General features: G+C 38.2%; 1 protein-coding gene across 3 annotated transcripts in view; it reads right to left on the bottom strand.

Moving 5' to 3' along the window:
• TBC1D12 (TBC1 domain family member 12) overlaps nt 1-14745 on the bottom strand; it is a 121387-nt gene that overhangs the window by 73015 nt on the left and 33627 nt on the right. The gene's annotated exons all lie outside the window — the stretch shown is intronic.

Genomic DNA, 14745 nt, shown 5'->3' with positions numbered 1-14745 from the left:
AAGCAAGGGAAATGCATAACCTCCACAACAGAGTTTCAATATGGTTTCAATATGTTTTATATTATAATATTACAATGATAATAAGTTCATCATGAAGCTTAAATTTTCATTAAATTATACAAACAAACCAAAGCCAAATACCTTAAGTTTACATATCTGATAAACTTTGGTTACTAGAAGAAACTTCTGTAAAAGAAATAGGAGCCAACAGGTATCCAATTGCTAAGAAAGGCCACCAGATAATGTTCCACATTAATTTCTTATGCCACTAAGAAATTTTGGATTAGGTTTTCAGGTTACCCCCTGCCTCAAAAACTGGATATAATGTAACTAAAAGGCATACATCTGCAAAGCAATTTTAAGATATTATTACAAATATATGAGATTAATATAGATCAAATGGGTTCTAGCAGTGTAGGAAAAGAATATCACTCTAAAGTCTTAAGGGAAAACATAACGAAAAGGTTTATTAATAGTTCAAAAATATGTCATATTGCTGTCATTCTTCTTAGACCTCATCCATCATTCTCCAATCCACTATCAGGGAACTAGTGAAGCTGAGGTCTTAATGCAAATAAATGTATGGGACTAGGTTCCTCCGTATCACCTTTTGAAAACACACACACACACACACACACACACACACACACACACTCTTCCATTTTTTTCTATCCCCCAAGATATTCAAATTTCTTAAACATAAGTCAACACTAATGGTTTTTAGCGGGCAGCACAGGTGGCTCAGCAGTTTAGCACCACCTTCTGCCCAGGGTGTGATCCTGGAGACCCAGGATCGAGTCCCAAGTCAGGCTCCCTGCATGGAGCCTGCGTCCCCCTCTGCCTGTTCTCTGCCTGCCTCTCTCTCTCTCTCTCTCTCTCATGGATAAATAAATTAAAATCTTAAAAAAAAAAAAGTTCTTAGCAAAACAAACCAAATATGTTCAAGCACCCGCACACACAAAAAAGGACAGTTCTTCCTCTCTGGATTCCAGAGGTAGAGCTTGACTGTATGAATGAGATTTACATGGCAGTGTTGGGAGGAAAAGATCACTTCTACTCTGTATTCATCATGTTTCAAGGGGAGAGATGGACAGGAGGGACACTCCTGGCTTCTTTCTGCTCCTTCATTTATCTCCTCCACCTGAGGGGTTAAATTTTGGTGACAGACATTGCTGCCTACAGTAGAGAAGATACAGTTTGGTCTGCTTTCCTAATAATATGAGGTTGTTTCCTCTGTACCCCTCTGCCTCCAACCCCCTAAGGAAAGGTCTGCTGTGCTAGTGACTAGCTGGATATATGTAATCAGGTGAAGTATTTAGGAGGCAAACTGCAGCCAAAGGCATGTCTTTCAGTACAGGTTTCATCAACACAAAGCTGACGTTTTAAGGTCCCATTTATCAGTGTCCAATGTTTTTTTTTCTTACTGATTTCAAACTCAGATTTGGTTTGGTTCTCCCCAAACTCTGTAAGTCAAGATTTTAGAAATTGAAAGGATCTTTCTGCTTCAGATACACTGGAGATATTAAAAACTATGTGTTTTCTAGTTTCGGTGTTCTGGTTTTGTTTTTTTTTTCCCCATCCTGTGACATCTTATCTAGAGAACAGGAAATGGTAATGGTAATCGATCTTTTCTCCATTAAATTCATTCTCTTACCCCCAATCAACACTATTGTTACACTACTGTCACACACACAAGTATCTACACACATAGACAAACACACCATCTCCCATTCTCTCCTCAAATCTATGTCCACTCTTTTTAGCAAAAAGAAAATGAGAAAATCTGTTGTACCAGTTAAGAAACAGTACTAGGTGAGAAGTAGCGGTTCAATGTTTCCATATTACTGAAAACATAAAAATGAAGAAAACACCAAGAAAAAAACTGATGTGGGGATTAGAAGAGAAAGAGAAAAAAATAAAAGACCTATCTTTTTTCTCAGTGGCTTTTATAATAAAGGTTGGTTAATGATTCTTGCTTATTAATATTAATATTTGCTTCACATATCTATGTGTTTCATTTTTCCAAGGTTTCATTTCTTTTACCACACAAAAAGAGTTACATATGATAAAACAATCAGACCACTTGCCTACTACACTGTATTAAAGGATAAAGCTAGCCAAAAAGGAGCAAAACTTACACAGTGATTTCTGAAGTAGCAGAATCTCCAGGGTTTGTCTTTAAGAATTGGCAAACCCATGTAAACATGACAAAACCATGTAAGTTCTGAGAAAAAAATCATGTAAATTCTATAGTTTCTCAGACTATGGAATTTGACACTTACATAAAAACTAGGACTGCCTAAATCATCAATCTTCTTACTAACCAACAATGTCAGCTCCAGGAAAAAACATCAGTTTTTGCCTAACATTTACACCTATATGACTATTTAAATTCTAATCATCACTCAAATGGGTTTAGAATGCTTTTTTGAGCAGTTAAGAATTCAACTTTAATCAAGAGTAAAAAAAAAATCAGGGGATCCCTGGGTGGCTCAGCGGTTTAGCGCCTGCCTTTGGCCCAGGGCACGATCCTGGAGTCCCGGGATCGAGTCCCACGTCAGGCTCCTGGCATGAAACCTGCTTCTCCCTCCTCCTCTGTGTCTCTGCCTCTCTCTCTCTCTCTCTATCACGAATAAATAAATAAATCTTAAAAAAAAAAAAAAAAGAAAGAAAAGAAAAAAGAAACTAAGAAGAGGGGACGCCTGGGTGGCTCACGGTTGGGCCTCTGCCATTGGCTCAGGACGTGATCCCGGGGTCTAGGCTCTTTGCGGGGAGCCTGCTTCTCCCTCTGCCTTGCGCTCTCTCTGTGTCTCTCATGAATAGATAAATAAAATATTAAAAAAAAAAAGAGTAAAAAAAATTAGTTAACAAAACTAAACTAGAAATCACGACCTGATCTTCAAACTGTCTCAGTAGAAACTGGACTGCTGAAAACACATCAACTTCCTGGACTTTGTACTTAAGTTTCCCCAAAGCAAAATAGAAGGCCAAAAAGAAAACATTATCCAGTGATCATGGAATGCCACAGTTGACTACATAATTGATTCAAAAAGTAAAAGTACTGTCTCTTTAAAATGCAGTACTTTGGCTATCCTTGAGTATCTTGGATTAAAGATCTGGCATGAAGATTACTTACATTCTTTCCAAACCTCAATCATTTTTCTTGAAAAAGACTTTCAGCTGACTATATACAAAAAAAGTACTTTTTCTGCCAGATAACTGAGGCTTTAATTCCAAGAATTTTCTTTTTCAGGCTGTTTCTGGATCTTCTCCTTGTTGTTATTACAAATTGTAAAAATCAAAAAAATACAAAATTTTTATTTTATACTTTTTTTTTTTTTTTAAGATTTTATTTATTTATGAGAGACACACACACACACACAGAGAGAGGCAGAGACACAGGCAGAGGGAGAAGCAGGCTCCATGCAGGGAGCCTGACTTGGGACTCGATCCTGGGACTCCAGGATCATGCCCTGGGCCAAAAGGGGCAGGCACTAAACCACTGAGCCACCCAGGGATCCCCTTAATATATACTTCTAAACTAACCTATATTCTCAGAGATTGGAGCTATCAAAAAAGGAGAGAACTCAGTAAAATTTATTCTTTGTCAAAGAAATCCCACACAGAACGTAAAGCTGAAGGGAAGGTTAAATTTTTTTTTTTAAGTATTTTAGAGCCGCTAGGGATGACAGAGAGTAACTAGGTCAAAGGTTCTTCATCATAAATCAATGAATCTACATGAATGAGCTAGAGAATGTCCACAAGCCTCCTCAAACTGTATGCACAATTTAAAGTAAACAATATAAATTTTACGTAAATTTTTCTTAGGCAGTTGTAACTTCCATCGAATTTTCCGAGTATTGAATGTGCCACCCCAACCACCCAAAAAAGCCTATAAAATCACTTGTCAAAGTCACATCACTGGAGACCTGAGCCAGGTCTCTTGTTCCTTTTCTTTCTAACCACACTTGTTCGCATCCTTCACAGAATTAACATGTAAAAACTTCATAACTATTCCTATTCTCTTTCATTCTACACATTGCCAAAATCTTTTTTGATATTCATTTAAAGTTCAAAAATATAAATTATTTTCTTCTTCCTACGTTCATGTCAGCAAGTCATCTTATGGTATATCTTATTTCTTGTTTCAAACAAACATTTATTTTTTAAGTAATCTCTACACCCAACATGAGACACAAACTCATAACCTCAAGATCAAGAGTCACATGCTTGGGACGCCTGGGTGGCTCAATGGTTAAGTGCCTGCTTTTGGCCCAGGGTGTGTTCCTGGAGTCCCAGGATCAAGTCCCAAGCCTGCTTCTCCCTCTGCTCATGTCTCTGCCTCTCTCTCTCTCTGCGTCTCTCATGAATAAATAAATAAAATCTTAAAAAAAAAAAAAAGAGTCACATGCTTTACTGATTGAGCCAGCCATAGTAAGTTTCAGGCACTGTCTTACTAATAGAGATCTTTTTATACTTTTGTTGCACGGAGAGAATAAAATGGAATACAATTAAGAGGAAAAGAATTAAAAAGAAAAAAAAGAGGAAAAGAATTTTTAAAATATTTTTGCTTTTGTGCTACATAGTAATTAAACCATGTCCCGAATGCTTTATAAAGAAAATCTCCATCATACACCCAATGTAGTATCTAAGACATTCAGAGGGAAGACAGAAACCACCAGAAGAAAAGAGGAAGAGTATAGGAAAGGACTTTTAGAACAAGAACATGAGTGGTAACAAGGAAAATATGAGCTGAAATATATGTGACTTTAGCACACCTGTGACCCACTCCCACTTTTTTGTGCATCTGCCCCAATCCTTACTGAAGCAGTAGCCCCATGTGGCTGCATTTGTATCTTATGGCCTTGTCCTTTGGAACAAATTAATTCATAGGCTGAGACAATCAGAGTCCCAAGATTTTTAAATAAGAGACTTAGAGACTGAGTCAGTTGAAGGCTGGTAGATGCTTAAACTGATAAATCAGGTAGAGGTGGGACACAGCGTTATAGGCCTTTTGCAGGTGGAAATCATGCACTGAAGAACTAGCAGAGAGAGAGATGAGAAAAACCGTCTCTTGAAAAGTGGAGAAACCACTGTTGCAGACACTCTATAGCCCAGGTATATTTTATTTTCTATTTTCAAAATATCCACAAGATGCCTATTACATGCCTACAATAAACCTTGCTTCATTTAAGGTAGCTTAGATGGGCTTCTGTTCCTTAAAATTACAAACACTAACCCTAACATATCAGCCAAACTCTATACTCTTTTCTACATATTCTGTACTTTCCTGCCTCTATGCTCTATATATCTTATATACACATTTTATTTCCCCTATTAAAGTATAAACTAAGTTGCTTGCACATACTTAGAACTGTAATATAGTCAGTCTAAAGATTTTGAGAGAGAGAATGCATGCACACCTAAGAGTAGGGGGAGGGGCAGAAGGAGAGGGAGACAGAAATCGCAAGCAGTCTCCATGCTGAGCATGAAGCTCACAACCCTGAAATCGTGACCTGAGCCAAAATCCAGAGTCAGAGGTTTAACTGAGCCATCCAGGTGCCCCAAATATAGCCAAGCTAAAAAGTTCTACTTTTGTGCATCATAAGTACTTTCTTTACTACCAAGAAAGTATAAAGACAAGCCATAGGAGAAAGTATTTCCAAATTATAGATCTAATAAAGGGCTGGTATTCAGAATATATAAAGAACTCATATAACCCAACAAAAATACAAACAGCCCAATCAAAAATGAGAAGTTCTGAATAAACATTTCTCCGAAAAAGATACACAAATAACCAACAAGCACATCAAAAAGATGCTTAACATCATTAGCCATTAGGGAAACTCAAATTAAGACCACAGTGAGGGACGCCTGGATGGCTCAGTGGTTGAGCGTCTGCCTTTGGCTCAGGGTACGATCCTGGGATCCAGGATTGTGTCCCACATCAGGCTTCTTGCATGGAGCTTGCTTTTCCCTCTGCCTATGTCTCTGCCTGTCTCTGTGGGTCTCTTATGAATAAATAATAAAATCTTAAAAAAAAAGACCACATGAGATACTACTCTATACCCACTAAGATGGCTTTAACTAGGGGGTAGGGGGAAGGAAAATTATAGGTGTTGAAGAGGATGTAGAAAAAGTGGAATCCTTGTACAATGCTGTGGGAATATAAAATGGTACAGACACTGTGGAAAACAACCGGTGGTTCCTTAATTAAGTTAAACATCATCATATGACCCAACAACTCCACTCCTAGGCATAACACCCAAAATAACTTGAGAAGTATTTTTTAAAAAAATTGTACACAAAATGTACATAGCAGCAGTATTCACAAGAACCAAAAGGTGAAAACAACCCAAATAAATGTCTGTCAATGGATAAATAAACAAAATGTGGTATATCCACACAATGGAATACTACTCAGTTATGAAAGGTAGAACTGGGTGGCCCGGGTGGCTCAGCAGTTTAGTGCCGCCTTCAGCCCAGGGCGTGATCCTGGGGACCCGGGATCGAGTCCTGCGTTGGGTTCCCTGCATGGAGCCTGCTTCTCCCTCTGCCTGGGTCTCTGTCTCTCTCTCTCATGAATAAATAAATAAAATCTTTAAAAAAAAAAAAAAGTAGAATTGTAGCATGTACAACATGGATGAACCTTGAAAACATTATGCTAAGTGAAAGAAGACACAAAAGGCCATGTAGTGTACGATTTCATTTACGCAAAATATCCAGAATATGAAAACCTACTAAGACAGGACACAGATAAGTGTTTGCCAGAGGCTTGTGGGGAGAAGGGAGTACAGTGACTACTAATGGGAATGGAGGTCCCTTTTGGAGTAATGAAATGCCTTGGACTATACAACACCATGAATGCCTTAAATGTCACTCACAGTAAATTTTATATGTATTTTACCATAATAAAAAATGTTAAGAGATCTAAAACTAAACTTCCAATTATCAGTTTTTAAAACCTGATCATCAGTTTAAGACTAAATCCACATCTCCCAGTATTAATAAATATGCCAAGCCAAAAACCATATCTAAACTACACAACTTTGTAAAGTAAGAACTATTTCAAGGAAATTCACTTTTCTTTTTTCTGGCAGTGTTTGGAATTAAATACATTATACAGAAAATTAATTCCATTGGTTAAGGCTTTTTAAACAAGATACAAAAATGCGTACTTGTATTTTAAAATGTTTATTCTACATGAGCTATTTTTAAGTTTTATCAATCTAAAATAAAGGCTAATATTTAAAATTATTAAAAAACTTGGGCAGCCCCGGTGGCGCAGCGGTTTGGCGCTTGCCTGCAGCCCAGGGCGTGATCCTGGAGACCCTGGATCGAGTCCCACGTCAGGCTCTCTGTATGATGCCTGCTTCTCCCTCTGCCTGTGTCTCTGCTTCTATGAATAAATAAATAAAATCTTTAAAAAAAAAAAAAAACTTTAGTGATGGTAAACAAGTGTTATTTAGTATGGATTTGTAAGAATGAATAAAATGACAAAAGATGAGTGTGTTTGCTATTAATAAAGGATCAAAAATATAAGGTAGGGTGCAAGAAAAAACCAGATACATCAACTTCTACTGAAATTGAGAATAATTTGTTTTGCTAATCAAAAAAGCTAAAGAAGAGGCTGAGTTGGTTAAGCATCCAACTCTTGATTTCCCCTCGGGTCATAATCTTAGAGTCATGAGAAAGAACCACATAGGTCTCTGGGCTGGGCATGGAACCATGTTCAAGTCTCCCTCTGCCCTTACCCCACTCTCATGGCTCTCTTTCTCTCTAAAAAAAAAAAAAAGGAAAAGAAAAGCTAAAGGATATGATTTATGTCACAAGTGGAAAAGGTATAAAGGATATTTCAAAACTTGCAACATCATTAAGGCAACATTTACCATACAGAGTTCAATATTTCTATTACATTAACACTGCCAGTTATAGATGCTGTATAATGGATTTCCCCAAAATCTATGTAATAGTTCTTTAGGGGTGCCTGGGTGGTGTAGTCCCTAAAGCTCAGGTCATGTTCTCAGGGTGGTGAGATCCAGACCTGTGTAGGGCTGAGCAAGAAGTCGGCTTGGGATTCTCTTTCCTCTCCCTCTGCTCCTCCCACTTGTGTGTGTACAAGCTTGCACTCTCGCTCTCTCTCATAATAAATCTTAAAAAAAAAAAAAGTCCTTTAAATATGGACTGTTTTGCAAACACAGTGATAACTAACAAAACAGTTTTAGGCTCCATCAAAATTAAGCTGATAGAGCCAGATCTACCCAAGAGGCCAAATCTAAGGGTGGCAGACCCGAAATCTTTAATCCTTTAAAAGAATATGAAGGTGAAGTCATTTATGTCAGTTTATACAAACCACAACTATTTACATATTATGTCTAACTATTTGCCTGGGGATAAATCTATTATACCTAGGATATTATTTAAAGTACTTTATTACAGTTAATGTACAACTAAACTTGCTTAGTTGGCTTCTAAATGTATTTCAGCTTTGACTCCCGTCCAACATTCAGTTCCTCAAGTCCTATCTTACATTGGCTCAACTGATTTCTCTCCTATAGAACAATCTCCCCAAAAACAAGCACCAAAATACTCTGAGAAATGATACTATTAAAGTAACAAGCAAGGACGCCTGGGTGGCTCAGTGGTTGGGCATCTACCTTTGGCTCAGGGTGTAATCCCGGAATCCCAGGATCGAGTCCCACGTTGGGCTCCCTGCATGGAGCCTGCTTCTCCCTCTGTCTGTGTCTCTGCCTCTCCCTGTTTCTCATGAATAAATAAAATCTTAAAACAAAAAACAAAAAAAACCCCAGCCTAACAGCTATTCTGGCTCTTTCCCCCCTCATCAAATTCCTTATAAAACATGGTAGACATAACTTCTCACACAACTCTCCATTTTCACGTTATCCCTCTTCTCTCAAAACAAAACTTAGATTCAAAGTTTTCTTCCATTAAAGCTTCACAAAAAGGCATCTGGTATAAGCATATGTCACTCAATTTGTTAGTGATTCCTTCTGACAAAGACTGAATTTAATGTTATTTATATCAACTACTAGATATCACATTTTAATAAAGAGACTGACAAGCACCCATATACTACCACAGTGTATCCAAACCCTGGTTTCACAAGTCACAAATCATCTGCCACAAGAGTCATTGTTCTAAAACACAACTCTGCAGGGTGCCTGGGTGGCTCAGTCAGTCAGGTATCTAACTCTTGATCTAAGTTCAAGTCTCGATCTCAGGGTCCCGAATTCAAGCCGCATGTTGGGCTCCATGCTGGGTGTGGAGCCTACTAAAAACTTTTTTAAAAAAAGCTATTCTGAGCATGCTGCCCTTGTTTTAAGAACCCGTCAGTGGCATCTAGGTGGCTCAGTCAGTTGAGTGTCGGCCTTCAGCTCAGGTCAAGATCCCAGAGTTCTGAGATAGGGCCCACCGTGGGGCTCTCTGCTCAACAGGGAATCTGCTTCTCCCTCCCATTCCCCTCCCTGCCCCCCCCCCCCACCACTTGTGCTTGCTTTCTCTCTCAAAATCTTAAAAAAAAAAAAAAAAAAAAAACCCCATCAAAGGTCCCCTCGTGAAATCAATTCAATTTGCTTATTTCTGTCATCAAATACCCTCACAGTTCAGCTCCAACATTTTGCCTCAGATTTTGACACTGTACCCCACCTGCCCTAAGGGCAGTCATACTGAGTATCTATCTGCAGTCCCAAAAGCGCTGTGCTATTTCATGCATAAATTCTGCACATGTTATTGTGTGCCTGTACGGTCCTCAGTCAGCCTCATTCCAATCCCAACTGTTCTCATTAGTAAAAGACCAAACGTTCATTATTTCATCTACCGTGAAGAGTTCCCTAACTTCCTACCCACAAAGTTAATCACTCCTTCAGTGCTACTGATGCATCCTGTATCTTCTTTTATAACGCTAATCAGGTAATACTGTAGAAGTACTGATTTATGTGACTTCCCCATCTTAAGTTTAATATTGTTTAATTTCCATAGTGCCTCATATACATAATTGAGCTCAAAAGCTTTTGTTGAGGGCAGCCTGGGTGGCTTAGCGGTTTAGGGCTACCTTTGGCCAAGGGTGTGATCCTGGAGTCCCGGGATGGAGTCCCAGCTTGCTTCTCCCTCTGCCTGTGTCTCTGCGGGGGGGCCCCCCCCTCCCCCCGTGTCTCTGGTGAATAAATAAATAAAATCTTAAAAAAAAAAAAAAAAAGGCGGCGGGGGGGGGGGGATCCCTGGGTGGTTCAGCGGTTTAGCACCTGCCTTCAGGCCAGGGCGTGATCCTGGAGTCCCAGGATTGAGTCCCACATCGGGGTCCCTACATGGAGCCTGCTTCTCCCTCTGCCTGTGTCTCTGCCTCTCTCTGTCTCTCATGAATAAATAAATAAAATCTTAAAAAAAAAAAAAAGCTTTCGTTGAATAAATAAATGATAAGAAAATTGCAAACTAACTCATAAGAACTATGTATGCTTAGGTCAGAGGGTCCAAAAACAAAAAAGAGGTTCAGAAGCAATCTTTAAATATCTTAATGGTGGTTATGTAAAAAAACTAATTTGGGCAGCCCAGGTGGCTCAGCGGTTTAGCGCTGCCTTGGGCCCAGGGCGGGATCCCTGCATGGAGCTTGCTTCTCCTTCTGTGTCTCTGCCTCTCTCTCACTCTCTCATGAATAAATAAATAAAATCTTAAAAAAACAAAAACAAAAAACTAATTTGTTCTTTGTGGCTCTAAGGGGCAAATTAGGACCAGAAACATTACAAAGAGATACACTGTCTTCACATAAAGAACCTTCTAACAATACCCTCAATAGGCTGTCTTGAGGAAATTGACCTCCTTGTTAGTAAAAGAATTCAAGCAGAGGCTAAACAATATCCATCAGGTGCCTAAACTCTGTAAGAATTAAGAGGCAAAAAACACACTTAGCTCTAGGGTGGTGGTGGTGGTTGTTGGTTTGTTTTGTTGACCTTTTGCTGAGGCCTGACCTTGAAGTACTTCTAGGACTGATGGTATGCAAGATAGTAAGATTTATCTTCCTTTAAAAAAAAATAGATCTTATTTATTTATTCATGAGAGAGACAGAGAGGCAGAGACATAGGCAGAGAGAAAAGCAGTCCCCGTGCAGGGAGCCCATTGTGGGATTCGATCCCAGAACTCCAGGATCATGCCCTGAGCCAAAAGCAGACTCTCAACCACTGAGCCACTCAGGAGTCCCAGAACTTATCTTCCAGTAGCATAGCTGAAATCCCTCTAGTGACCAAGGTAAGTGTCTCTTCTTTCTACATGGTGTTATGTTTCCTTTAAACAGACAACCAAATCAAAAGATTATATTTTGGTGGCCTCCTAGAGCAAAACAATCTTATCTCATTAAATATATGGCTAGTTATTATTTTATTTAGAAAAATGTAACAGTGGTTATCTTTTCTTTTTTTAAGATTTATTTATTTATTTATTTATCCATGAGAGACACACAGAGAGAAGCAGAGACACACACAGGCAGAGGGAGAAGCAGGCTCCATGCAGGGAGCCCAATGTGGGACTTGATCCCAGTACCCCAGGATCAAGCCCTGGGCCAAAGGGAGACACCCAACTGCTAAACCACCCAGGTGTCCCAATAGTGGTTAGCTTCTAAAATTGTTCCTTCCTGCAGTATAATTGTTACTTGTACTTCCAATTTTGAAAATTAATTGCTGTCCTAAGTATTCTTCACAGTATTAATGCATTTCTAGGAGAATATTACAAAGATGGCCATAGTTTCCTGGTTATATGTTCAATTATTGTGCTTGTTACCTTATATAATAATTATCTATCAAAAATTTTATTAGTCTTTGATAACAAATTTTGGTTCTCAACACCCAATTCTGAATCACAACAAATCCTCTGTTTTCCAAACACCCAGGATTTTAATCTCTTCAATCCTAGGTAGTACCAATAAATTAAAAAGTCAATCCAACAGGGGTGAGGTGAAGAGTGTCAAGGGCAATGTAAGGGGGGGGGGGGGGGAAGAGCGTTACATTTTATCACTTACATTTTACAAACGTCTACTTCATCACTCTTCAGAAACACAGAAACTACTTAGTTGAGACCTTTTACTTATTTAAAACTTCAATAACTTAACTTCAGAACTTTAAAACTGGGACTCCTGGGTGGCTCAGCGGTTGAGCGCCTCCCTTCAGCCCAGGGCGTGATCCTGGAGTCCCAGGATGGAGTCCCATATCGGGCTCCCTGCCTGGAGCCTGCTTCTCCCTCTGCCTGTGTCTCTGCCTCTCCCTCTGTGTGTGTGTGTGTGTCTCATGAATAAATACAGAAAATCTTTAAAAAAAAAAAAAAGAAAAAAAACTTTAAAACTTCATGGGACTCCTGGGTGACTCAGCAGTTGAGTGTCTGCCTTTGGCTCAGGGCATGATCCTGGACCCAGGATCAAGTCCTGCATCGGGCTTCTTGCAGGGAGCTGGCTTCTCCCTTTGCCTAGGTCTCTCTGTTTTTCTCATGAATGAATGAATGAATGAATGAATGAATGAATGAATGAATAAATAAATAAATAAATAAATAAATAAATAAATAAATAAATAAAATCTTTTAAAAAAACAAATAAATAAAAAATAAAACTACACAATATATCTTCCTGCTAATGAGCAATTAATTTTCTCCTTACGGGTGAGAGGGATTTTCATTCTGTTTGCAAGCTGAACCGTGATATCTGTAGATAATTTTCCTTTTAACACTGAAACTCAAGGAAGAACACATTGAATAAAATAGTACTTTTTAATATTTGAATCTATCATACTAGCTCCTAAACTTTTAAAGCCTAAATTAAACCTACATATACATATGGATTATTTTACATTATATTACATCATATATACATAATATATACTCATGTACATATATAAAAGATGTATCAACCATATGTTTTTATTTATTTATTTACTTACTTATTTAAAGAGGAAGGCACAGTACATATCTTTAAGGAAAGAAGTTGCCAGAAACCTCTACAAAGGCGTTGAGGTAAGCAGGGTAGAAAAATAAATATGGGGATAATCTGTAGTAATATACTAAAGCCTAGCAGCCAAAGTATGAGCTAACTTCCAACTAACATATTTTCCTCAGCAATTTTTCTCTGTAGAAATCTCTTCAAGTTCATTCTTGTAACAGCTTTTCCTGTCTCTAACTGTAACTTCACACTCTCCAATTTTATCTTTTTCCTTACCACCTTAACTGGAATAGTATGGAAACAAAAGATTTATCCTTAGTAGTTTTATTTTATATTTCCTGTCCTGCTTTTCAAAAGCAAACAATATATGAGCATTTTCTAAAGACAAGGAAATGGACCCTCCCCTCAAGCTTCTAGAGAAGAATGGAGCCCTGCTGACACAGTGATTTTAGCCCATTGAGACTTGTTAGGCTTCTAACTAACCTACAGAACTATCATACATGAAATTTCTATTTTTTAAACCAAAAAAAGGATGAGCACTTTCTGTTTTACTTACAAAAAAATTAAATTTTAGTCTCTGAATACCTTTTTCTTGGGGGCAATAAAAGTATTTCCCCTATTTGACTAGAAGATGACCATCAACAGTCTAGATGAAAACCAGATTTGGAAACTGTAAACAATGCCCAATGTATGATGGGTAGTTATACATTACAGTATTTGGGAAAATATGAGAAAATAGCACATAATTTGATTTCAAAACTATCATGTTCTGTTCCAAACTCATAATGTTTTAATCTCTGTGGGGTTAGAAACAGGCAGATGGAAATATTTTCTAGCCAATAATGTATCCCAAAATAAAATTCAAATTAAAAAAAGTGAAAAGCCAAATTCAAAGGTAAATTTAAACACATTACCAAGTTCACTCTCAAAGTAGCTCTAAACTAGGAGTATAACTTGTAACTTGGTTTCCTAAGGTAAACTTCTCTTAATTGCAGGAAAGAGCCTGCTGAAAACCCAGACAGTCACATGGGGTTTCCCTCTTTCTTCTTTTGGCCACAGAAATAAGAAGTCCAAGAAGGGCTGAAGCAGCAAATCTAGAGGGGAATAAGCCATGTGCAGTCTGCAGGATTTTTTCTTAAAGACATGGAAAGGAGTTACAACTAGCGGCAGAAGGAAGGAAAATTAACACCTTTTTTGATAAGCTATAAATAGGGAGAGGTAAAGTTATGACTCTACATTGAAGAGATCTGAGTAAGGTTTTCAAAGTTAAAGCTTTTCACAGACCAGGCAAACATGGCTATCTGCACAACATAAAGTGAAAGTAAAAGACCCTTCCCACTAATAAAAAGGAAGCTAAGATTTAATCAGGCAGAGATAACCTTTCAACCTGTTGAAGGCTAGCAAAATACTTCTACATTTATATTTACCCCTGTTCTCTATTGTATCTGTACTTAAACTCACCAATTACAGAGGACCTACATATGACCCAATTTTAAATCAATAAGGTAATGAGTTATAAATGCATGTTGCACCTTCTTTCAGTTGTTATCTGAGGAGATCTACCTATCAATTATTTCAGTAATCATAGCCTGGGAATCACCTGCATCAGAATCACTAGGAAGCCCTTGTAAAATACTTGGTTTACTGCTGAGCCCCATCCAAGATCTAGTGAATCGAAAGGGTAAGTGGGGGGAGCTCAAGAAATCTGCATTCTTAACAACCTCCTTCCTCTAGGTAATTTTAAACACTAAAGTTTAAGAATTATTGTAGTAGGGTCCAAGCAACTATCAATCAGAACTACCTGGGGACAACTC

This window comes from Canis lupus, chromosome 28, assembly GCF_003254725.2.
Source record: "Canis lupus dingo isolate Sandy chromosome 28, ASM325472v2, whole genome shotgun sequence".
Lineage (NCBI taxonomy): Eukaryota > Metazoa > Chordata > Mammalia > Carnivora > Canidae > Canis > Canis lupus.
The sequence above is the reverse complement of the archived record's forward strand: the minus strand, read 5'-3'. Positions and strand labels throughout refer to the sequence as shown.